This window comes from Puntigrus tetrazona, unplaced genomic scaffold (genome assembly GCF_018831695.1).
Source record: "Puntigrus tetrazona isolate hp1 unplaced genomic scaffold, ASM1883169v1 S000000981, whole genome shotgun sequence".
Classification (NCBI taxonomy): Eukaryota; Metazoa; Chordata; class Actinopteri; order Cypriniformes; family Cyprinidae; genus Puntigrus; species Puntigrus tetrazona.
Window position 1 is genome coordinate 12,598 of NW_025048576.1, and position 20,361 is coordinate 32,958.

Sequence of the window (20,361 nt, forward strand, 5' to 3'; positions counted from 1 at the left end):
GCTACAAAGGATTGTGGCTCTTGAACTAAAGTTACTTGCTGGACTCCCAAAACAAGCAGATCACACAGCAGATCATCACGGACCCCCTCAGCCCACAGCCGGTGAGTCCTGTGAATCGAATCAATCTCGACAGTATACAAATGTAGCGAATCAAGCTAAAGCTGATCAACACACAAATCAGTGGCAAAAAGACAGGGGCGAGACCCAAAGGCACTTTTGACATCAGACTGTCACGAGTATCTCATATTGCCGCTGTGGCATCATCTACCCCAGACATGGCCATGAGAAGGCTTGGAAAAACTGGTATTTTACCACCCCTGTACAGCTCGAGAACAGATTTGAATCTTTAACGAATTTGGGTGAGAATCCCGAAAGTGACTGAGCAGGAGTCATATCAGCCAGTAGCTAACACCGCTACAAACAGGCGCTCAAGGTCGAGCAGACAGCGGCGTTCAGATCACAGAAAGCCGAGCCCAGAACTCTGATAGTCGGAGACTCCATTATCAGAAGCGTCAGGAGCAGAACGACAACTACATGCTGCTTTCCTCAAGCGACCGTCTCTGATGTAAACTATGGACTTCAGAACGTTCTAATGAAGCACAAGACTGCAAAACGAGTCATCATCCATGTGGGGAAGAATGACATTCGTAAGGAGCAATCAGAACTCCTGAAGAGAGGACTTCAGTGAACTTATCGAAACACTTCAAAGAGTTGAAGTCAGTCGTTCATCAGTGGACCACTCCCAGCAAGGGGAACAAACATGTTTTCACGGTTGCTTGGACTGAATACTTGGCTACAAAGAACCTGCAGTCAAAAAGAGTCAACTTCATCGACAACTTCAATCTGTTCTGGGGACACAGACAACTGTTTAAACTGGATGGCCTTCACCCAAACAAACTTGGTGCGAGAGTGTTAAAGGACAACATCTATTTTTCACTCCGTCATCCATCAGCAGAGTGTGCCAGTCCACTCAACATGAATGGCACACACACACCTGGACAAAGTATGGATGGCGACAGGACTTCATATCAGCCTCAGAGTCATCATCTGGTCGACACATCCCACAAGGACACTGAAAACACCACAGAGCCACAACAAGCACTGTCTGTGGACACTATCACGGTTGAGCCCTGCCCGCAGAGCCCATCACAGACACAATGTGACGCACAACAACGGCTCCAGGACTCAGAGCCGAGAGGGCGACTCTCTGGTAATCAGCCAGGAAGCCAGGACAGCATAATTCTGCCACGGAAACACCAATGCTCTGTTTACCAGAGACATTATCCCTCTCTCAAGCATCGCCACTTCTCAGCTTCTCACAAAAATGGAGGAACTGGTGGCTAAAACCAGACTCTCCCACTCCTTTGCTGCGAGCCCCAGTTATCAACTACAAAGCGGCGGGCACCACCGCCTCCAAGGCCGCTGGGCCCAGCTCGCCCTCCTCCAGCGAGAGCTCTTCGGCCGCTGCGACAACGCCAGGCCATCCCTCCTCCATCTGCAGCTGGTAAAGCAAAAACAACTGATAACAGCTCTCAGTGATGTGTTTGGGTCCCCGCGACTACAGCAAAAACTTCCAGGGATGTTTAGAAAACAAGCGGGAACCCAGTGTGTCTCTCACTATCTCCGTCTTATTACAGGATAGAAAGTCTAAGGCCTTCTCAAGGCGTACAACTGACAAATCTAATCTACGGCCCATTAGACAACAAACTCAGACTTCTATAGAAACAAAAGTACTACCATCAAGCTAGCATTATTAAATGTTCGATCACTAAAAAACAAATCATTTGTGATCAATGATTTAATAATTACAAACAATCTAGATTTTATGTTTCTAAATGAAACATGGCTTGAAGAAAGCTGCAGTGCAACAGTGCTCAATGAAACAGCCCCTCCCAACTTCACTTATATGAATGTTTGCAGAGTTGACAAGAGAGGGGTGGGGTTACTGCTCTCTTTAAAGATGTCTTTCAGTGCAGACAAGTGTCATTTGGTCAGTACTTGTCATTTGAATATCTAGGGATTGTGTTGAAAGGTGCTCCACGCATCCTGTTTATCATTATTTACAGGCCTCCAAAATATTCTCAGCCTTTGTTGAAGAGTTCACAGAATTGTTATCAATGATTTGTTCAGAATTTGACTGTTTTGTGATTGCAGGGGATTTTAATATCCACATAGAAAATGCAGAAATCAAAACTACAAAAGAATTTGTAACCGTTTTAAACACTTTTGAGCTGATTCAGCATGTGCATGGACCTACACATCACCATGGGCACACGCTAGATTTACTCATTAGTAAGGGTTTACAGCTTTTCGTCCATTGTTATCAAGGATGTAGCACTGTCTGATCACTTCTGTATTTTCTTTGATATATTGATCTCTGCTACCACTGAATCCAGATCTGTCACTGTCAGAAAGAGATGCATTAATGAGAACACAAGTGTGCTATTTATGAAGGCTGTTTCTTCAATGCCAAGCATTTCTGCCGACTGCGTTGATCTTCTCCTAGAGTCCTTTGACTCAAAAGTTAAGAATGTCATGGATGACATTGCACCTGTGAAAGTCAGTAAGAAGACTGGCAGACAAAAGTCATGTTGGAGAAAATCAACAGCAGTGCAGATCATGAAAAGGCAATGCAGAAAGGCTGAGCGGACGTGGCGGAAGACAAAACTTGAAATCCACTATAGCATCTATAAAGACAGCCTGCATGCTTTTAATGTGGAATTAGCCACAGCACGACAGAAGTTTTCTCAAACCTTATAAATAGTAACCTGAACAACACCCGCACTCTTTTTGCTACGGTTGAGAGACTGACAAACCCCCCAAGTCAGATTCCCAGTGAAATGCTTTCTGACAGCAAATGCAATGAGTTTGCCTCATTCTTTTCTGAGAAGATCGAAAATATCAGAAAGGCAATTAAAACATCAGATGATGTAGAGATATGTCAGATTCAACCACAATCTCAAAAGGAGTCACTATGTGTGTTCTTGAAGCAATTGATAGCAAAACTTTGGAGGAAGTAATACAGCACCTAAAATCCTCAACCTGCTGTCTTGACACACTCCCCACATCCTTTCTTAAAAGCGTGTTTGACTGTTTAAAAGCTGACATCTTAGAAGTGGTGAACACATCACTTCTTTCTGGGACTTTTCAAACGCCCTGAAAACTGCGGTTGTTAAGCCCCTCCTGAAAAAAGAAATCTTGATAACAGTATATTGAGTAACTATAGACCGATATCAAATCTTCCGGTCATAGGCAAGATCATTGAAAAGGTAGTTCTGAATCAGCTGAACAGCTACTTGAACTCAAATGGTTATCTGGATAATTTTCAATCTGGTTTCAGACCGCACCACAGCACAGAGACAGCGTTAGTTAAGATAATAAATGATATTCGCTTAAACTCTGATTCTGGTAAAATATCAGTGCTGGTACTACTAGATCTTAGTGCTGCGTTTGACACTGTCGATCATAACATTCTTCTAGACAGACTGGAAAACTGGGTCGGGCTTTCTGGAATGGCTCTAAACTGGTTCAGGTCATATTTAGAGAGGAGGGGTTATTATGTGAGTATAGGAGAGCATAGGTCTAAGTGGGCGTCCATGACATGCGAGTCCCACAAGGCTCAATTCTTGCGCCGCTCTTGTTTAGCCTGTATATATGCTCCCACTAAGTCAAATAATGAGAAAGAATCAAATTGCCTATCACAGCTATGCTGTGACACACAGATTTACCTAGCTTTATCTCCAAATGACTACAGCCCCATTGAATCACTCTGCCAATGCATTGATGAAATCAACAGTTGGATGTGCCAAAATTTTCTTCAGTTAAACAAGGAGAAAACTGAGGTCATTGCATTTGGAAATAAAGATGAAGTTCACAAGGTGAATGCATACCTTAACTCAAGGGGTCAAACAACCAAAAGGCAAGTCAAGAATCTTGGTGTGATTCTAGAGACCGACCTTAGTTTCAGCTGTCATGTCAAAGCAGTGACTAAATCAGCGTACTATCACCTAAAAAATATTGCAAGAATAAGATGCTTTGTGCCCAGGCAAGACCTGGAGAAACTAGTCCATGCCTTCATCACCAGCAGGGTGGACTATTGTAATGGTCTCCTCACTGGCCTTCCCAAAAAGACCATCAGACAGCTGCAGCTCATCCAGAACGCTGCTGCCAGGATCCTGACTCGAACCAGAAAATCAAAGCACATCACACCAATCCTCAGGTCCTTACACTGGCTTCCAGTGACATTTAAATTGATTTTAAAGCACTTTTACTCGTTTATAAATCACTCAATGGACTAGGACCTAAATACATTGCAGATATGATCACTATTTATACACCTAACAGACCACTCAGATCACTAGGATCAAGTCAGTTAGAAATACCAAAGGTTCACACCAAACAAGGAGAATCTGCTTTTAGTTATTATGCTGCTCGCATCTGGAACCAGCTTCCTGAAGAGATCAGATGTGCTGAAACATTAGTCACTTTTAAATCCAGACTCAAAACTCATCTGTTTAGTTGTGCATTTACAGAATGAGCACTGTGCTGCGTCCGAACTGTGCTACTTTGCTTCTTTTATTTTAAACTGTTTTAAATCAATCTCTTTTTGCTTTAAATTCAATTTATCTTAAATCAGTGTTTTTATTTTATTTTAATTTCTTTTATTGTTATTTAAATCTTGTAATTATTTTATTTCCTCTTTTGTAAAGCACTTTGAATTACCATTGTGTATGAAATGTGCTATATAAATAAACTTGCCTTGCCCTTATTTAATTCCTTGCCTTTAAAGTAGCTGTTCTTTAAACAGACTTTGACTGTTTTTAACTACTTAACTAATGCTCTTATCTTTAATGTAGCTCATTTTGAAGTATTTTTTGTATTTCATTCATTACTTATCTAGTATAATGGCACTTAGTGTGCCTCACCTTAAAATAGGGGCTTTTTGCAGCAGCTTTAGCTTACAGCCATACCCCTGTTCACGCCTGATCTCGTCTGATCTCAGAAGCTAAGCAGAGTTGGGCCTAGTTAGTACTTGGATGGGAGACTGCCTAGGAATACCAGGTGCTGTAAGTTTTTGAGTTTTTCACTACTTATCTAATACACTGGCCCTTAGTGTGCCAAAGTTTGACCAGCTCTTTGCTTTCCCTTACTGCTTATTTAATTCAATTGCCTTTAAAGTAGCTGTTCTTTAAAAATAGTTTGACTGTTTTTAACTACTTAACTAATGCTCTTATCTTTAATGTAGCTCATTTTGAAGTATTTTTTGTATTTCATTCATTACTTATCTAGTATAATGGCACTTAGTGTGCCTCACCTTAAAATAGGGGGGCTTTTGCAGCAGCTTTAGCTTACTGGCCATACCACCCTGTTCACGCCTGATCTCTAAATCTGATCTCAGAAGCTAAGCAGAGTTGGGCCTAGTTAGTACTTGGATGGGAGACTGCCTAGGAATACCAGGTGCTGTAAGTTTTTGAGTTTTTTCACTACTTATCTAATACACTGGCCCTTAGTGTGGCCAAAGTTTTACCAGCTCTTTGCTTTCCCTTACTGCTTTTTTAATTCAATTGCCTTTAAAGCAGCTGTTCTTTAAACAGAGTTTGACTGTTTTTAACTACTTAACTAATGCTCTTATCTTTAATGTAGCTCATTTTGAAGTATTTTTTTGTATTTCATTCATTACTTATCTAGTATAATGGCACTTAGTGTGCCTCACCTTAAAATAGGGGGCTTTTTGCAGCAGCTTTCGCTTACAGCCATACCACCCTGTTCACGCCTGATCTTGTCTGTTCTCAGAAGCTAAGCAGAGTTGGGCCTAGTTAGTACTTGGATGGGAGACTGCCTAGGAATACCAGGTGCTGTAAGTTTTTGAGTTTTTTCACTACTTATCTAATACACTGGCCCTTAGTGTGGCCAAAGTTTGACCAGCTCTTTGCTTTCCCTTACTGCTTATTTAATTCAATTGCCTTTAAAGTAGCTGTTCTTTAAACAGAGTTTGACTGTTTTTAACTACTTAACTAATGCTCTTATCTTTAATGTAGCTCATTTTGAAGTATTTTTTGTATTTCATTCATTACTTATCTAGTATAATGGCACTTAGTGTGCCTCACCTTAAAATAGGGGGCTTTTTGCAGCAGCTTTCGCTTACGGCCATCTCACCCTGTTCACGCCTGATCTAGTCTGATCTCAGAAGCTAAGCAGAGTTGGGCCTAGTTAGTACTTGGATGGGAGACTGCCTAGGAATACCAGGTGCTGTAAGTTTTTGAGTTTTTTCACTACTTATCTAATACACTGGCCCTTAGTGTGGCCAAAGTTTGACCAGCTCTTTGCTTTCCCTTACTGCTTATTTAATTCAATTGCCTTTAAAGTAGCTGTTCTTTAAACAGAGTTTGACTGTTTTTAACTACTTAACTAATGCTCTTATCTTTAATGTAGCTCATTTTGAAGTATTTTTTTGTATTTCATTCATTACTTATCTAGTATAATGGCACTTAGTGTGCCTCACCTTAAAATAGGGGCTTTTGCAGCAGCTTTAGCTTACGGCCATCACACCCTGTTCACGCCTGATCTCGTCTGATCTCAGAAGCTAAGCAGAGTTGGGCCTAGTTAGTACTTGGATGGGAGACTGCCTAGGAATACCAGGTGCTGTAAGTGCTGTGAGTTTTTCACTACTTATCTAATACACTGGCCCTTAGTGTGGCCAAAGTTTGACCAGCTCTTTGCTTTCCCTTACTGCTTATTTAATTCAATTGCCTTTAAAGTAGCTGTTCTTTAAACAGAGTTTGACTGTTTTTAACTACTTAACTAATGCTCTTATCTTTAATGTAGCTCATTTTGAAGTATTTTTTTGTATTTCATTCATTACTTATCTAGTATAATGGCACTTAGTGTGCCTCACCTTAAAATAGGGGGCTTTTGCAGCAGCTTTAGCTTACGGCCATCCCACGCTGTTCACGCCTGATCTAGTCTGATCTCAGAAGCTAAGCAGAGTTGGGCCTAGTTAGTACTTGGATGGGAGACTGCCTAGGAATACCAGGTGCTGTAAGTTTTTGAGTTTTTCACTACTTATCTAATACACTGGCCCTTAGTGTGGCCAAAGTTTGACCAGCTCTTTGCTTTCCCTTACTGCTTATTTAATTCAATTGCCTTTAAAGTAGCTGTTCTTTAAAAATAGTTTGACTGTTTTTAACTACTTAACTAATGCTCTTATCTTTAATGTAGCTCATTTTGAAGTATTTTTTTGTATTTCATTCATTACTTATCTAGTATAATGGCACTTAGTGTGCCTCACCTTAAAATAGGGGGCTTTTTGCAGCAGCTTTAGCTTACGTCCATACCACCCTGGTCACGCCTGATCTTGTCTGATCTCAGAAGCTAAGCAGAGTTGGGCCTAGTTAGTACTTGGATGGGAGACTGCCTAGGAATACCAGGTGCTGTAAGTTTTTGAGTTTTTTCACTACTTATCTAATACACTGGCCCTTAGTGTGGCCAAAGTTTGACCAGCTCTTTGCTTTCCCTTACTGCTTATTTAATTCAATTGCCTTTAAAGTAGCTGTTCTTTAAACAGAGTTTGACTGTTTTTAACTACTTAACTAATGCTCTTATCTTTAATGTAGCTCATTTTGAAGTATTTTTTTGTATTTCATTCATTACTTATCTAGTATAATGGCACTTAGTGTGCCTCACCTTAAAATAGGGGCTTTTTGCAGCAGCTTTCGCTTACAGCCATCACCACCCTGTTCACGCCTGATCTCGTCTGATCTCAGAAGCTAAGCAGAGTTGGGCCTAGTTAGTACTTGGATGGGAGACTGCCTAGGAATACCAGGTGCTGTAAGTTTTGAGTTTTTCACTACTTATCTAATACACTGGCCCTTAGTGTGGCCAAAGTTTGACCAGCTCTTTGCTTTCCCTTACTGCTTATTTAATTCAATTGCCTTTAAAGTAGCTGTTCTTTAAACAGAGTTTGACTGTTTTTAACTACTTAACTAATGCTCTTATCTTTAATGTAGCTCATTTTGAAGTATTTTTTTTGTATTTCATTCATTACTTATCTAGTATAATGGCACTTAGTGTGCCTCACCTTAAAATAGGGGGCTTTTTGCAGCAGCTTTAGCCACGGCCATACCACCCTGTTCACGCCTGATCTCGTCTGATCTCAGAAGCTAAGCAGAGTTGGGCCTAGTTAGTACTTGGATGGGAGACTGCCTAGGAATACCAGGTGCTGTAAGTTTTTGAGTTTTTTCACTACTTATCTAATACACTGGCCCTTAGTGTGGCCAAAGTTTGACCAGCTCTTTGCTTTCCCTTACTGCTTATTTAATTCAATTGCCTTTAAAGTAGCTGTTCTTTAAAAATAGTTTGACTGTTTTTAACTACTTAACTAATGCTCTTATCTTTAATGTAGCTCATTTTGAAGTATTTTTTTGTATTTCATTCATTACTTATCTAGTATAATGGCACTTAGTGTGCCTCACCTTAAAATAGGGGCTTTTGCAGCAGCTTTAGCTTCACGGCCATCCCACCCTATTCACGCCTGATCTCGTCTGATCTCAGAAGCTAAGCAGAGTTGGGCCTAGTTAGTACTTGGATGGGAGACTGCCTAGGAATACCAGGTGCTGTAAGTTTTGAGTTCTTTCACTACTTATCTAATACACTGGCCCTTAGTGTGGCCAAAGTTTGACCAGCTCTTTGCTTTCCCTTACTGCTTATTTAATTCAATTTGCCTTTAAAGTAGCTGTTCTTTAAACAGAGTTTGACTGTTTTTTAACTACTTAACTAATGCTCTTATCTTTAATGTAGCTCATTTTGAAGTATTTTTGTATTTCATTCATTACTTATCTAGTATAATGGCACTTAGTGTGCCTCACCTTAAAATAGGGGCTTTTTGCAGCAGCTTTACAGCTTACAGCCATACCACCCTGTTCACGCCTGATCTCGTCTGATCTCAGAAGCTAAGCAGAGTTGGGCCTAGTTAGTACTTGGATGGGAGACTGCCTAGGAATACCAGGTGCTGTAAGTTTTTGAGTTTTTCACTACTTATCTAATACACTGGCCCTTAGTGTGGCCAAAGTTTGACCAGCTCTTTGCTTTCCCTTACTGCTTATTTAATTCAATTGCCTTTAAAGTAGCTGTTCTTTAAACAGAGTTTGACTGTTTTTAACTACTTAACTAATGCTCTTATCTTTAATGTAGCTCATTTTGAAGTAGTATTTTTTTGTATTTCATTCATTACTTATCTAGTATAATGGCATAGTGTGCCTCACCTTAAAATAGGGGGCTTTTTGCAGCAGCTTTAGCTTCACGGCCATGCCACCCTGTTCACGCCTGATCTCGTCTGATCTCAGAAGCTAAGCAGAGTTAGGCCTAGTTAGTACTTGGATGGGAGACTGCCTAGGAATACCAGGTGCTGTAAGTTTTTGAGTTTTTCACTACTTATCTAATACACTGGCCCTTAGTGTGGCCAAAGTTTGACCAGCTCTTTGCTTTCCCTTACTGCTTATTTAATTCAATTGCCTTTAAAGTAGCTGTTCTTTAAACAGAGTTTGACTGTTTTTAACTACTTAACTAATGCTCTTATCTTTAATGTAGCTCATTTTAAAGTATTTTTTTGTATTTCATTCATTACTTATCTAGTATAATGGCACTTAGTGTGCCTCACCTTAAAATAGGGGCTTTTGCAGCAGCTTTTGCTTACAGCCATACCACCCTGTTCACGCCTGATCTCGTCTGATCTCAGAAGCTAAGCAGAGTTGGGCCTAGTTAGTACTTGGATGGGAGACTGCCTAGGAATACCAGGTGCTGTAAGTTTTTGAGTTTTTCACTACTTATCTAATACACTGGCCCTTAGTGTGGCCAAAGTTTGACCAGCTCTTTGCTTTCCCTTACTGCTTATTTAATTCAATTGCCTTTAAAGTAGCTGTTCTTTAAACAGAGTTTGACTGTTTTTAACTACCTAACTAATGCTCTTATCTTTAATGTAGCTCATTTTGAAGTATTTTTTTGTATTTCATTCATTACTTATCTAGTATAATGGCACTTAGTGTGCCTCACCTTAAAATAGGGCTTTTTGCAGCAGCTTTGCTTACGGCCATACCACCTGTTCACGCCTGATCTCGTCTGATCTCAGAAGCTAAGCAGAGTTGGGCCTAGTTAGTACTTGGATGGGAGACTGCCTAGGAATACCAGGTGCTGTAAGTTTTTGAGTTTTTCACTACTTATCTAATACACTGGCCCTTAGTGTGGCCAAAGTTTGACCAGCTCTTTGCTTTCCCTTACTGCTTATTTAATTCAATTGCCTTTAAAGTAGCTGTTCTTTAAACAGAGTTTGACTGTTTTTAACTACTTAACTAATGCTCTTATCTTTAATGTAGCTCATTTTGAAGTATTTTTTTTGTATTTCATTCATTACTTATCTAGTATAATGGCACTTAGTGTGCCTCACCTTAAAATAGGGGCTTTTTGCAGCAGCTTTAAGCTTACGGCCATACCACCTGTTCATGCCTGATCTCGTCTGATCTCAGAAGCTAAGCAGAGTTGGGCCTAGTTAGTACTTGGATGGGAGACTGCCTAGGAATACCAGGTGCTGTAAGTTTTTGAGTTTTTTCACTACTTATCTAATACACTGGCCCTTAGTGTGGCCAAAGTTTGACCAGCTCTTTGCTTTCCCTTACTGCTTATTTAATTCAATTGCCTTTAAAGTAGCTGTTCTTTAAACAGAGTTTGACTGTTTTTAACTACTTAACTAATGCTCTTATCTTTAATGTAGCTCATTTTGAAGTATTTTTTTGTATTTCATTCATTACTTATCTAGTATAATGGCACTTAGTGTGCCTCACCTTAAAATAGGGGGCTTTTTGCAGCAGCTTTTGCTTATGGCCATACCACCCTGTTCACGCCTGATCTCGTCTGATCTCAGAAGCTAAGCAGAGTTGGGCCTAGTTAGTACTTGGATGGGAGACTGCCTAGGAATACCAGGTGCTGTGAGTTTTTTCACTACTTATCTAATACACTGGCCCTTAGTGTGGCCAAAGTTTGACCAGCTCTTTGCTTTCCCTTACTGCTTATTTAATTCAATTGCCTTTAAAGTAGCTGTTCTTTAAACAGAGTTTGACTGTTTTTAACTACTTAACTAATGCTCTTATCTTTAATGTAGCTCATTTTGAAGTATTTTTTTGTATTTCATTCATTACTTATCTAGTATAATGGCACTTAGTGTGCCTCACCTTAAAATAGTGGGCTTTTGCAGCAGCTTTAAGCTTACGGCCATACCACCCTGTTCACGCCTGATCTCGTCTGATCTCAGAAGCTAAGCAGAGTTGGGCCTAGTTAGTACTTGGATGGGAGACTGCCTAGGAATACCAGGTGCTGTAAGTTTTGAGTTTTTCACTACTTATCTAATACACTGGCCCTTAGTGTGGCCAAAGTTTGACCAACTCTTTGCTTTCCCTTACTGCTTATTTAATTCAATTGCCTTTAAAGTAGCTGTTCTTTAAACAGAGTTTGACTGTTTTTAACTACTTAACTAATGCTCTTATCTTTAATGTAGCTCATTTTGAAGTATTTTTTTGTATTTCATTCATTACTTATCTAGTATAATGGCACTTAGTGTGCCTCACCTTAAAATAGGGGGCTTTTTGCAGCAGCTTTTGCTTATGGCCATACCACCCTGTTTACGCCTGATCTCGTCTGATCTCAGAAGCTAAGCAGAGTTGGGCCTAGTTAGTACTTGGATGAGAGACTGCCTAGGAATACCAGGTGCTGTAAGTTTTGAGTTTTTCACTACTTATCTAATACACTGGCCCTTAGTGTGGCCAAAAGTTTGACCAGCTCTTTGCTTTCCCTTACTGCTTATTTAATTCAATTGACTTTAAAGTAGCTGTTCTTTAAACAGAGTTTGACTGTTTTTAACTACTTAACTAATGCTCTTATCTTTAATGTAGCTCATTTTGAAGTATTTTTTTGTATTTCATTCATTACTTATCTAGTATAATGGCACTTAGTGTGCCTCACCTTAAAATAGTGGGCTTTTTGCAGCAGCTTTTAGCTTACGGCCATACCACCCTGTTCACGCCTGATCTCGTCTGATCTCAGAAGCTAAGCAGAGTTGGGCCTAGTTAGTACTTGGATGGGAGACTGCCTAGGAATACCAGGTGCTGTAAGTTTTTGAGTTTTCACTACTTATCTAATACACTGGCCCTTAGTGTGGCCAAAGTTTGACCAGCTCTTTGCTTTCCCTTACTGCTTATTTAATTCAATTGCCTTTAAAGTAGCTGTTCTTTAAACAGAGTTTGACTGTTTTTAACTACTTAACTAATGCTCTTATCTTTAATGTAGCTCATTTTGAAGTATTTTTTTGTATTTCATTCATTACTTATCTAGTATAATGGCACTTAGTGTACCTCACCTTAAAATAGGGGCTTTTGCAGCAGCTTTAAGCTTACGGCCATACCACCCTGTTCACGCCTGATCTCGTCTGATCTCAGAAGCTAAGCAGAGTTGGGCCTAGTTAGTACTTGGATGGGAGACTGCCTAGGAATACCAGGTGCTGTAAGTTTTGAGTTTTTTCACTACTTATCTAATACACTGGCCCTTAGTGTGGCCAAAGTTTGACCAGCTCTTTGCTTTCCCCTTACTGCTTATTTAATTCAATTGCCTTTAAAGTAGCTGTTCTTTAAACAGAGTTTGACTGTTTTTAACTACTTAACTAATGCTCTTATCTTTAATGTAGCTCATTTTGAAGTATTTTTTTTTGTATTTCATTCATTACTTATCTAGTATAATGGCACTTAGTGTGCCTCACCTTAAAATAGGGGGCTTTTGCAGCAGCTTTGCTTACGGCCATACCACCCTGTTCACGCCTGATCTCGTCTGATCTCAGAAGCTAAGCAGAGTTGGGCCTAGTTAGTACTTGGATGGGAGACTGCCTAGGAATACCAGGTGCTGTAAGTTTTTGAGTTTTTCACTACTTATCTAATACACTGGCCCATAGTGTGGCCAAAGTTTGACCAGCTCTTTGCTTTCCCTTACTGCTTATTTAATTCAATTGCCTTTAAAGTAGCTGTTCTTTAAACAGGAGTTTGACTGTTTTTAACTACTTAACTAATGCTCTTATCTTTAATGTAGCTCATTTTGAAGTATTTTTTTGTATTTCATTCATTACTTATCTAGTATAATGGCACTTAGTGTGCCTCACCTTAAAATAGGGGGCTTTTTGCAGCAGCTTTAAACACGGCCATACCACCCTGTTCACGCCTGATCTCGTCTGATCTCAGAAGCTAAGCAGAGTTGGGCCTAGTTAGTACTTGGATGGGAGACTGCCTAGGAATACCAGGTGCTGTAAGTTTTGAGTTTTTCACTACTTATCTAATACACTGGCCCTTAGTGTGGCCAAAGTTTGACCAGCTCTTTGCTTTCCCTTACTGCTTATTTAATTCAATTGCCTTTAAAGTAGCTGTTCTTTAAACAGAGTTTGACTGTTTTTAACTACTTAACTAATGCTCTTATCTTTAATGTAGCTCATTTTGAAGTATTTTTGTATTTCATTCATTACTTATCTAGTATAATGGCACTTAGTGTGCCTCACCTTAAAATAGGGGCTTTTGCAGCAGCTTTAAAGCTTACGGCCATACCACCCTGTTCACGCCTGATCTCGTCTGATCTCAGAAGCTAAGCAGAGTTGGGCCTAGTTAGTACTTGGATGGGAGACTGCCTAGGAATACCAGGTGCTGTAAGTTTTGAGTTTTTCACTACTTATCAAATACACTGGCCCTTAGTGTGGCCAAAAGTTTGACCAGCTCTTTGCTTTCCCTTACTGCTTATTTAATTCAATTGCCTTTAAAGTAGCTGTTCTTTAAACAGAGTTTGACTGTTTTTAACTACTTAACTAATGCTCTTATCTTTAATGTAGCTCATTTTGAAGTATTTTTTTGTATTTCATTCATTACTTATCTAGTATAATGGCACTTAGTGTACCTCACCTTAAAATAGGGGGCTTTTTGCAGCAGCTTTAGCTTATGGCCATACCACCCTGTTCACGCCTGATCTCGTCTGATCTCAGAAGCTAAGCAGAGTTGGGCCTAGTTAGTACTTGGATGGGAGACTGCCTAGGAATACCAGGTGCTGTAAGTTTTTGAGTTTTTCACTGCTTATCTAATACACTGGCCCTTAGTGTGGCCAAAGTTTGACCAGCTCTTTGCTTTCCCTTACTGCTTATTTAATTCAATTGCCTTTAAAGTAGCTGTTCTTTAAACAGAGTTTGACTGTTTTTAACTACTTAACTAATGCTCTTATCTTTAATGTAGCTCATTTTGAAGTATTTTTTTGTATTTCATTCATTACTTATCTAGTATAATGGCACTTAGTGTGCCTCACCTTAAAATAGTGGGCTTTTTGCAGCAGCTTTTAGCTTACGGCCATACCACCCTGTTCACGCCTGATCTCGTCTGATCTCAGAAGCTAAGCAGAGTTGGGCCTAGTTAGTACTTGGATGGGAGACTGCCTAGAAATACCAGGTGCTGTAAGTTTTTGAGTTTTTCACTACTTATCTAATACACTGGCCCTTAGTGTGGCCAAAGTTTGACCAGCTCTTTGCTTTCCCTTACTGCTTATTTAATTCAATTGCCTTTAAAGTAGCTGTTCTTTAAACAGAGTTTGACTGTTTTTAACTACTTAACTAATGCTCTTATCTTTAATGTAGCTCATTTTGAAGTATTTTTTTGTATTTCATTCATTACTTATCTAGTATAATGGCACTTAGTGTGCCTCACCTTAAAATAGGGGCTTTTTGCAGCAGCTTTGCTTTATGGCCATACCACCCTGTTCACGCCTGATCTCGTCTGATCTCAGAAGCTAAGCAGAGTTGGGCCTAGTTAGTACTTGGATGGGAGACTGCCTAGGAATACCAGGTGCTGTAAGTTTTTGAGTTTTTCACTACTTATCTAATACACTGGCCCTTAGTTTGGCCAAAGTTTGACCAGCTCTTTGCTTTCCCTTACTGCTTATTTAATTCAATTGCCTTTAAAGTAGCTGTTCTTTAAACAGAGTTTGACTGTTTTTAACTACTTAACTAATGCTCTTATCTTTAATGTAGCTCATTTTGAAGTATTTTTTTGTATTTCATTCATTACTTATCTAGTATAATGGCACTTAGTGTGCCTCACCTTATAATAGGGGCTTTTTGCAGCAGCTTTAGCTTACGGCCATACCACCCTGTTCACGCCTGATCTCGTCTGATCTCAGAAGCTAAAGCAGAGTTGGGCCTAGTTAGTACTTGGATGGGAGACTGCCTAGAAATACCAGGTGCTGTAAGTTTTTGAGTTTTTCACTACTTATCTAATACACTGGCCCTTAGTGTGGCCAAAGTTTGACCAGCTCTTTGCTTTCCCTTACTGCTTATTTAATTCAATTGCCTTTAAAGTAGCTGTTCTTTAAACAGAGTTTGACTGTTTTAACTACTTAACTAATGCTCTTATCTTTAATGTAGCTCATTTTTAAAGTATTTTTTGTATTTCATTCATTACTTATCTAGTATAATGGCACTTAGTGTGCCTCACCTTAAAATAGGGGGCTTTTGCAGCAGCTTTGCTTCGGCCATACCACCCTGTTCACGCCTGATCTCGTCTGATCTCAGAAGCTAAGCAGAGTTGGGCCTAGTTAGTACTTGGATGGGAGACTGCCTAGGAATACCAGGTGCTGTAAGTTTTTGAGTTTTTCACTACTTATCTAATACACTGGCCCTTAGTGTGGCCAAAGTTTGACCAGCTCTTTGCTTTCCCTTACTGCTTATTTAATTCAATTGCCTTTAAAGTAGCTGTTCTTTAAACAGAGTTTGACTGTTTTTAACTACTTAACTAATGCTCTTATCTTTAATGTAGCTCATTTTGAAGTATTTTTTTGTATTTCATTCATTACTTATCTAGTATAATGGCACTTAGTGTGCCTCACCTTAAAATAGGGGCTTTTTGCAGCAGCTTTAGCTTACGGCCATACCACCTGTTCACGCCTGATCTCGTCTGATCTCAGAAGCTAAGCAGAGTTGGGCCTAGTTAGTACTTGGATGGGAGACTGCCTAGGAATACCAGGTGCTGTAAGTTTTTGAGTTTTTTCACTACTTATCTAATACACTGGCCCTTGAGTGTGGCCAAAGTTTGACCAGCTCTTTGCTTTCCCTTACTGCTTATTTAATTCAATTGCCTTTAAAGTAGCTGTTCTTTAAACAGAGTTTGACTGTTTTTAACTACTTAACTAATGCTCTTATCTTTAATGTAGCTCATTTTTGAAGTTTTTTTGTATTTCATTCATTACTTATCTAGTATAATGGCACTTAGTGTGCCTCACCTTAAAATAGGGGCTTTTTGCAGCAGCTTTAAGCTTACGGCCATACCACCCTGTTCACGCCTGATCTCGTCTGATCTCAGAAGCTAAGCAGAGTTGGGCCTAGTTAGTACTTGGATGGGAGACTGCCTAGGAATACCAGGTGCTGTAAGTTTTGAGTTTTTCACTACTTATCTAATACACTGGCCCTTAGTGTGGCCAAAGTTTGACCAGCTCTTTGCTTTCCCTTACTGCTTATTTAATTCAATTGCCTTTAAAGTAGCTGTTCTTTAAACAGAGTTTGACTGTTTTTAACTACTTAACTAATGCTCTTATCTTTAATGTAGCTCATTTTGAAGTATTTTTTTGTATTTCATTCATTACTTATCTAGTATAATGGCACTTAGTGTGCCTCACCTTAAAATAGGGGCTTTTTGCAGCAGCTTTCGCTTCAGCCATACCACCCTGTTCACGCCTGATCTCGTCTGATCTCAGAAGCTAAGCAGAGTTGGGCCTAGTTAGTATTCGGATGGGAGACTGCCTAGGAATACCAGGTGCTGTAAGTTTTGAGTTTTTCACTACTTATCTAATACACTGGCCCTTAGTGTGGCCAAAGTTTGACCAGCTCTTTGCTTTCCCTTACTGCTTATTTAATTCAATTGCCTTTAAAGTAGCTGTTCTTTAAACAGAGTTTGACTGTTTTTAACTACTTAACTAATGCTCTTATCTTTAATGTAGCTCATTTTGAAAGTATTTTTGTATTTCATTCATTACTTATCTAGTATAATGGCACTTAGTGTGCCTCACCTTAAAATAGGGGCTTTTTGCAGCAGCTTTAGCTTATGGCCATACCACCCTGTTCACACCTGATCTCGTCTGATCTCAGAAGCTAAGCAGAGTTGTGCCTAGTTAGTACTTGGATGGGAGACTGCCTAGGAATACCAGGTGCTGTAAGTTTTTGAGTTTTTCACTACTTATCTAATACACTGGCCCTTAGTGTGGCCAAAGTTTGACCAGCTCTTTGCTTTCCCTTACTGCCTATTTAATTCAATTGCCTTTAAAGTAGCTGTTCTTTAAACAGAGTTTGACTGTTTTTAACTACTTAACTAATGCTCTTATCTTTAATGTAGCTCATTTTGAAGTATTTTTTTGTATTTCATTCATTACTTATCTAGTATAATGGCACTTAGTGTGCCTCACCTTAAAATAGGGGGCTTTTTGCAGCAGCTTTCGCTTACGGCCATACCACCCTGTTCATGCCTGATCTCGTCTGATCTCAGAAGCTAAGCAGAGTTGGGCCTAGTTAGTACTTGGATGGGAGACTGCCTAGGAATACCAGGTGCTGTAAGTTTTGAGTTTTTCACTACTTATCTAATACACTGGCCCTTAGTGTGGCCAACGTTTGACCAGCTCTTTGCTTTCCCTTACTGCTTATTTAATTCAATTGCCTTTAAAGTAGCTGTTCTTTAAACAGAGTTTGACTGTTTTTAACTACTTAACTAATGCTCTTATCTTTAATGTAGCTCATTTTGAAGTATTTTTTTGTATTTCATTCATTACTTATCTAGTATAATGGCACTTAGTGTGCCTCACCTTAAAATAGGGGCTTTTGCAGCAGCTTTAGCTTACGGCCATCCCACCCTGTTCACGCCTGATCTCGTCTGATCTCAGAAGCTAAGCAGAGTTGGGCCTAGTTAGTACTTGGATGGGAGACTGCCTAGGAATACCAGGTGCTGTAAGTTTTGAGTTTTTCACTACTTATCTAATACACTGGCCCTTAGTGTGGCCAAAGTTTGACCAGCTCTTTGCTTTCCCTTACTGCTTATTTAATTCAATTGCCTTTAAAGTAGCTGTTCTTTAAACAGAGTTTGACTGTTTTTAACTACTTAACTAATGCTCTTATCTTTAATGTAGCTCATTTTGAAGTATTTTTTGTATTTCATTCATTACTTATCTAGTATAATGGCACTTAGTGTGCCTCACCTTAAAATAGGGGCTTTTGCAGCAGCTTTTCGCTTACGGCCATCCCACCCTGTTCACGCCTGATCTCGTCTGATCTCAGAAGCTAAGCAGAGTTGGGCCTAGTTAGTACTTGGATGGGAGACTGCCTAGGAATACCAGGTGCTGTAAGTTTTGAGTTTTTCACTACTTATCTAATACACTGGCCCTTAGTGTGGCCAAAGTTTGACCAGCTCTTTGCTTTCCCTTACTGCTTATTTAATTCAATTGCCTTTAAAGTAGCTGTTCTTTAAACAGAGTTTGACTGTTTTTAACTACTTAACTAATGCTCTTATCTTTAATGTAGCTCATTTTGAAGTATTTTTTTGTATTTCATTCATTACTTATCTAGTATAATGGCACTTAGTGTGCCTCACCTTAAAATAGGGGCTTTTTGCAGCAGCTTTAAGCTTTACGGCCATCCCACCCTGTTCACGCCTGATCTCGTCTGATCTCAGAAGCTAAGCAGAGTTGGGCCTAGTTAGTACTTGGATGGGAGACTGCCTAGGAATACCAGGTGCTGTAAGTTTTGAGTTTTTCACTACTTATCTAATACACTGGCCCTTAGTGTGGCCAAAGTTTGACCAGCTCTTTGCTTTCCCTTACTGCTTATTTAATTCAATTGCCTTTAAAGTAGCTGTTCTTTAAACAGAGTTTGACTGTTTTAACTACTTAACTAATGCTCTTATCTTTAATGTAGCTCATTTTGAAGTATTTTTGTATTTCATTCATTACTTATCTAGTATAATGGCACTTAGTGTGCCTCACCTTAAAATAGGGGCTTTTTGCAGCAGCTTTAGCTTACGCCCATACCACCCTGTTCACGCTTTATCTCGTCTGATCTCAGAAGCTAAGCAGAGTTGGGCCTAGTTAGTACTTGGATGGGAGACTGCCTAGGAATACCAGGTGCTGTAAGTTTTGAGTTTTTCACTACTCATCTAATACACTGGCCCTTAGTGTGGCCAAAGTTTGACCAGCTCTTTGCTCTTCCCTTACTGCTTATTTAATTCAATTGCCTTTAAAGTAGCTGTTCTTTAAACAGAGTTTGACTGTTTTTAACTACTTAACTAATGCTCTTATCTTTAATGTAGCTCATTTTGAAGTATTTTTTTGTATTTCATTCATTACTTATCTAGTATAATGGCACTTAGTGTGCCTCACCTTAAAATAGGGGGCTTTTTGCAGCAGCTTTAGCTTACGGCCATACCACCCTGTTCATGCCTGATCTCGTCTGATCTCAGAAGCTAAGCAGAGTTGGGCCTAGTTAGTACTTGGATGGGAGACTGCCTAGGAATACCAGGTGCTGTAAGTTATTGAGTTTTTCCACTACTTATCTAATACACTGGCCCTTAGTGTGGCCAAAGTTTGACCAGCTCTTTGCTTTCCCTTACTGCTTATTTAATTCAATTGCCTTTAAAGTAGCTGTTCTTTAAACAGAGTTTGACTGTTTTTAACTACTTAACTAATGCTCTTATCTTTAATGTAGCTCATTTTGAAGTATTTTTTGTATTTCATTCATTACTTATCTAGTATAATGGCACTTAGTGTGCCTCACCTTAAAATAGGGGGCTTTTGCAGCAGCTTTAGCACGACCATACCACCTGAGCGCCCTCTTGTGGAATTCAGGAAGTGAGTGAGTCAGTGGCGAGAACAGGTGGAGATTGATTGTTTGGAAGAGCTTGGAACTCTTTATTGTTGGAAAACTACGTCAAATAAGCAGGGATTTTTCTTTGAACGGTTGTTTTAATCCCCAGGCAGCTCTTGCTGTTTGGGGATAAATATTTCTGTTTCTGAGAAGGTGGAAAATGCAGAAAAAGAACATGGAGAAGGAAAACAGATTGGACAAGAGGAATTTGAAGGAGACAGTCAGCGATGGCGAACAAAAGTAAGAGGAATTATGACAAGCATCTAACTGTACACGTGGTGATAGATGGAGATGACAGAATTACTATGATGGAATTGTTGAAGAAAGTAAAAAGAAGAATGTGGAGTGGTTATTGGATGCAGATATAAAACGCCAAGAGAATATGAGCTGACTATGCAGGAGGAGAAAGG

General features: G+C 39.6%; 11 non-coding genes and 27 pseudogenes across 11 annotated transcripts; all 38 read left to right on the plus strand.

The window, feature by feature from the left end:
* Nucleotides 1-4,956: 4,956 nt before the first annotated feature.
* Nucleotides 4,957-5,073, plus strand: LOC122338175 (annotated as a pseudogene).
* Nucleotides 5,074-5,346: 273 nt separating this feature from the next.
* On the plus strand, nucleotides 5,347-5,469 carry LOC122338194 (annotated as a pseudogene).
* A 276-nt stretch (nucleotides 5,470-5,745) lies between these two features.
* Nucleotides 5,746-5,864, plus strand: LOC122338166 (annotated as a pseudogene).
* A 275-nt stretch (nucleotides 5,865-6,139) lies between these two features.
* On the plus strand, nucleotides 6,140-6,258 carry LOC122338180 (annotated as a pseudogene).
* Nucleotides 6,259-6,532: 274 nt separating this feature from the next.
* LOC122338177 lies at nucleotides 6,533-6,651 on the plus strand (annotated as a pseudogene).
* Nucleotides 6,652-6,926: 275 nt separating this feature from the next.
* Nucleotides 6,927-7,045, plus strand: LOC122338169 (annotated as a pseudogene).
* Nucleotides 7,046-7,320: 275 nt separating this feature from the next.
* LOC122338163 lies at nucleotides 7,321-7,439 on the plus strand (annotated as a pseudogene).
* A 275-nt stretch (nucleotides 7,440-7,714) lies between these two features.
* Nucleotides 7,715-7,834, plus strand: LOC122338165 (annotated as a pseudogene).
* A 274-nt stretch (nucleotides 7,835-8,108) lies between these two features.
* On the plus strand, nucleotides 8,109-8,227 carry LOC122338173 (annotated as a pseudogene).
* A 275-nt stretch (nucleotides 8,228-8,502) lies between these two features.
* LOC122338187 lies at nucleotides 8,503-8,621 on the plus strand (annotated as a pseudogene).
* Nucleotides 8,622-8,897: 276 nt separating this feature from the next.
* On the plus strand, nucleotides 8,898-9,016 carry LOC122338227. Its single transcript, XR_006249753.1, has one exon. It is a non-coding gene; the product is annotated as a 5S ribosomal RNA (ribosomal RNA).
* Nucleotides 9,017-9,293: 277 nt separating this feature from the next.
* LOC122338185 lies at nucleotides 9,294-9,412 on the plus strand (annotated as a pseudogene).
* A 273-nt stretch (nucleotides 9,413-9,685) lies between these two features.
* LOC122338228 lies at nucleotides 9,686-9,804 on the plus strand. Its single transcript, XR_006249754.1, has one exon. It is a non-coding gene; the product is annotated as a 5S ribosomal RNA (ribosomal RNA).
* Nucleotides 9,805-10,076: 272 nt separating this feature from the next.
* On the plus strand, nucleotides 10,077-10,194 carry LOC122338161 (annotated as a pseudogene).
* Nucleotides 10,195-10,470: 276 nt separating this feature from the next.
* Nucleotides 10,471-10,588, plus strand: LOC122338174 (annotated as a pseudogene).
* A 276-nt stretch (nucleotides 10,589-10,864) lies between these two features.
* LOC122338245 lies at nucleotides 10,865-10,983 on the plus strand (annotated as a pseudogene).
* A 268-nt stretch (nucleotides 10,984-11,251) lies between these two features.
* LOC122338217 lies at nucleotides 11,252-11,370 on the plus strand. Its single transcript, XR_006249744.1, has one exon. It is a non-coding gene; the product is annotated as a 5S ribosomal RNA (ribosomal RNA).
* A 274-nt stretch (nucleotides 11,371-11,644) lies between these two features.
* On the plus strand, nucleotides 11,645-11,763 carry LOC122338157 (annotated as a pseudogene).
* A 276-nt stretch (nucleotides 11,764-12,039) lies between these two features.
* On the plus strand, nucleotides 12,040-12,158 carry LOC122338218. Its single transcript, XR_006249745.1, has one exon. It is a non-coding gene; the product is annotated as a 5S ribosomal RNA (ribosomal RNA).
* A 273-nt stretch (nucleotides 12,159-12,431) lies between these two features.
* LOC122338219 lies at nucleotides 12,432-12,550 on the plus strand. Its single transcript, XR_006249746.1, has one exon. It is a non-coding gene; the product is annotated as a 5S ribosomal RNA (ribosomal RNA).
* Nucleotides 12,551-12,826: 276 nt separating this feature from the next.
* On the plus strand, nucleotides 12,827-12,945 carry LOC122338220. The gene has a single exon (XR_006249747.1). It is a non-coding gene; the product is annotated as a 5S ribosomal RNA (ribosomal RNA).
* Nucleotides 12,946-13,220: 275 nt separating this feature from the next.
* Nucleotides 13,221-13,339, plus strand: LOC122338167 (annotated as a pseudogene).
* A 272-nt stretch (nucleotides 13,340-13,611) lies between these two features.
* LOC122338221 lies at nucleotides 13,612-13,730 on the plus strand. Its single transcript, XR_006249748.1, has one exon. It is a non-coding gene; the product is annotated as a 5S ribosomal RNA (ribosomal RNA).
* A 275-nt stretch (nucleotides 13,731-14,005) lies between these two features.
* Nucleotides 14,006-14,124, plus strand: LOC122338230. The gene has a single exon (XR_006249756.1). It is a non-coding gene; the product is annotated as a 5S ribosomal RNA (ribosomal RNA).
* A 276-nt stretch (nucleotides 14,125-14,400) lies between these two features.
* Nucleotides 14,401-14,519, plus strand: LOC122338246 (annotated as a pseudogene).
* Nucleotides 14,520-14,793: 274 nt separating this feature from the next.
* Nucleotides 14,794-14,912, plus strand: LOC122338249 (annotated as a pseudogene).
* A 274-nt stretch (nucleotides 14,913-15,186) lies between these two features.
* On the plus strand, nucleotides 15,187-15,306 carry LOC122338176 (annotated as a pseudogene).
* Nucleotides 15,307-15,578: 272 nt separating this feature from the next.
* Nucleotides 15,579-15,696, plus strand: LOC122338178 (annotated as a pseudogene).
* Nucleotides 15,697-15,970: 274 nt separating this feature from the next.
* LOC122338162 lies at nucleotides 15,971-16,088 on the plus strand (annotated as a pseudogene).
* A 276-nt stretch (nucleotides 16,089-16,364) lies between these two features.
* Nucleotides 16,365-16,483, plus strand: LOC122338223. The gene has a single exon (XR_006249750.1). It is a non-coding gene; the product is annotated as a 5S ribosomal RNA (ribosomal RNA).
* Nucleotides 16,484-16,756: 273 nt separating this feature from the next.
* Nucleotides 16,757-16,874, plus strand: LOC122338191 (annotated as a pseudogene).
* A 272-nt stretch (nucleotides 16,875-17,146) lies between these two features.
* Nucleotides 17,147-17,265, plus strand: LOC122338252 (annotated as a pseudogene).
* Nucleotides 17,266-17,540: 275 nt separating this feature from the next.
* On the plus strand, nucleotides 17,541-17,659 carry LOC122338231. The gene has a single exon (XR_006249758.1). It is a non-coding gene; the product is annotated as a 5S ribosomal RNA (ribosomal RNA).
* Nucleotides 17,660-17,931: 272 nt separating this feature from the next.
* LOC122338243 lies at nucleotides 17,932-18,050 on the plus strand (annotated as a pseudogene).
* Nucleotides 18,051-18,322: 272 nt separating this feature from the next.
* Nucleotides 18,323-18,441, plus strand: LOC122338244 (annotated as a pseudogene).
* Nucleotides 18,442-18,716: 275 nt separating this feature from the next.
* LOC122338158 lies at nucleotides 18,717-18,835 on the plus strand (annotated as a pseudogene).
* Nucleotides 18,836-19,105: 270 nt separating this feature from the next.
* LOC122338186 lies at nucleotides 19,106-19,224 on the plus strand (annotated as a pseudogene).
* A 275-nt stretch (nucleotides 19,225-19,499) lies between these two features.
* Nucleotides 19,500-19,618, plus strand: LOC122338232. The gene has a single exon (XR_006249759.1). It is a non-coding gene; the product is annotated as a 5S ribosomal RNA (ribosomal RNA).
* The last annotated feature ends 743 nt before the right edge of the window (nucleotides 19,619-20,361 follow it).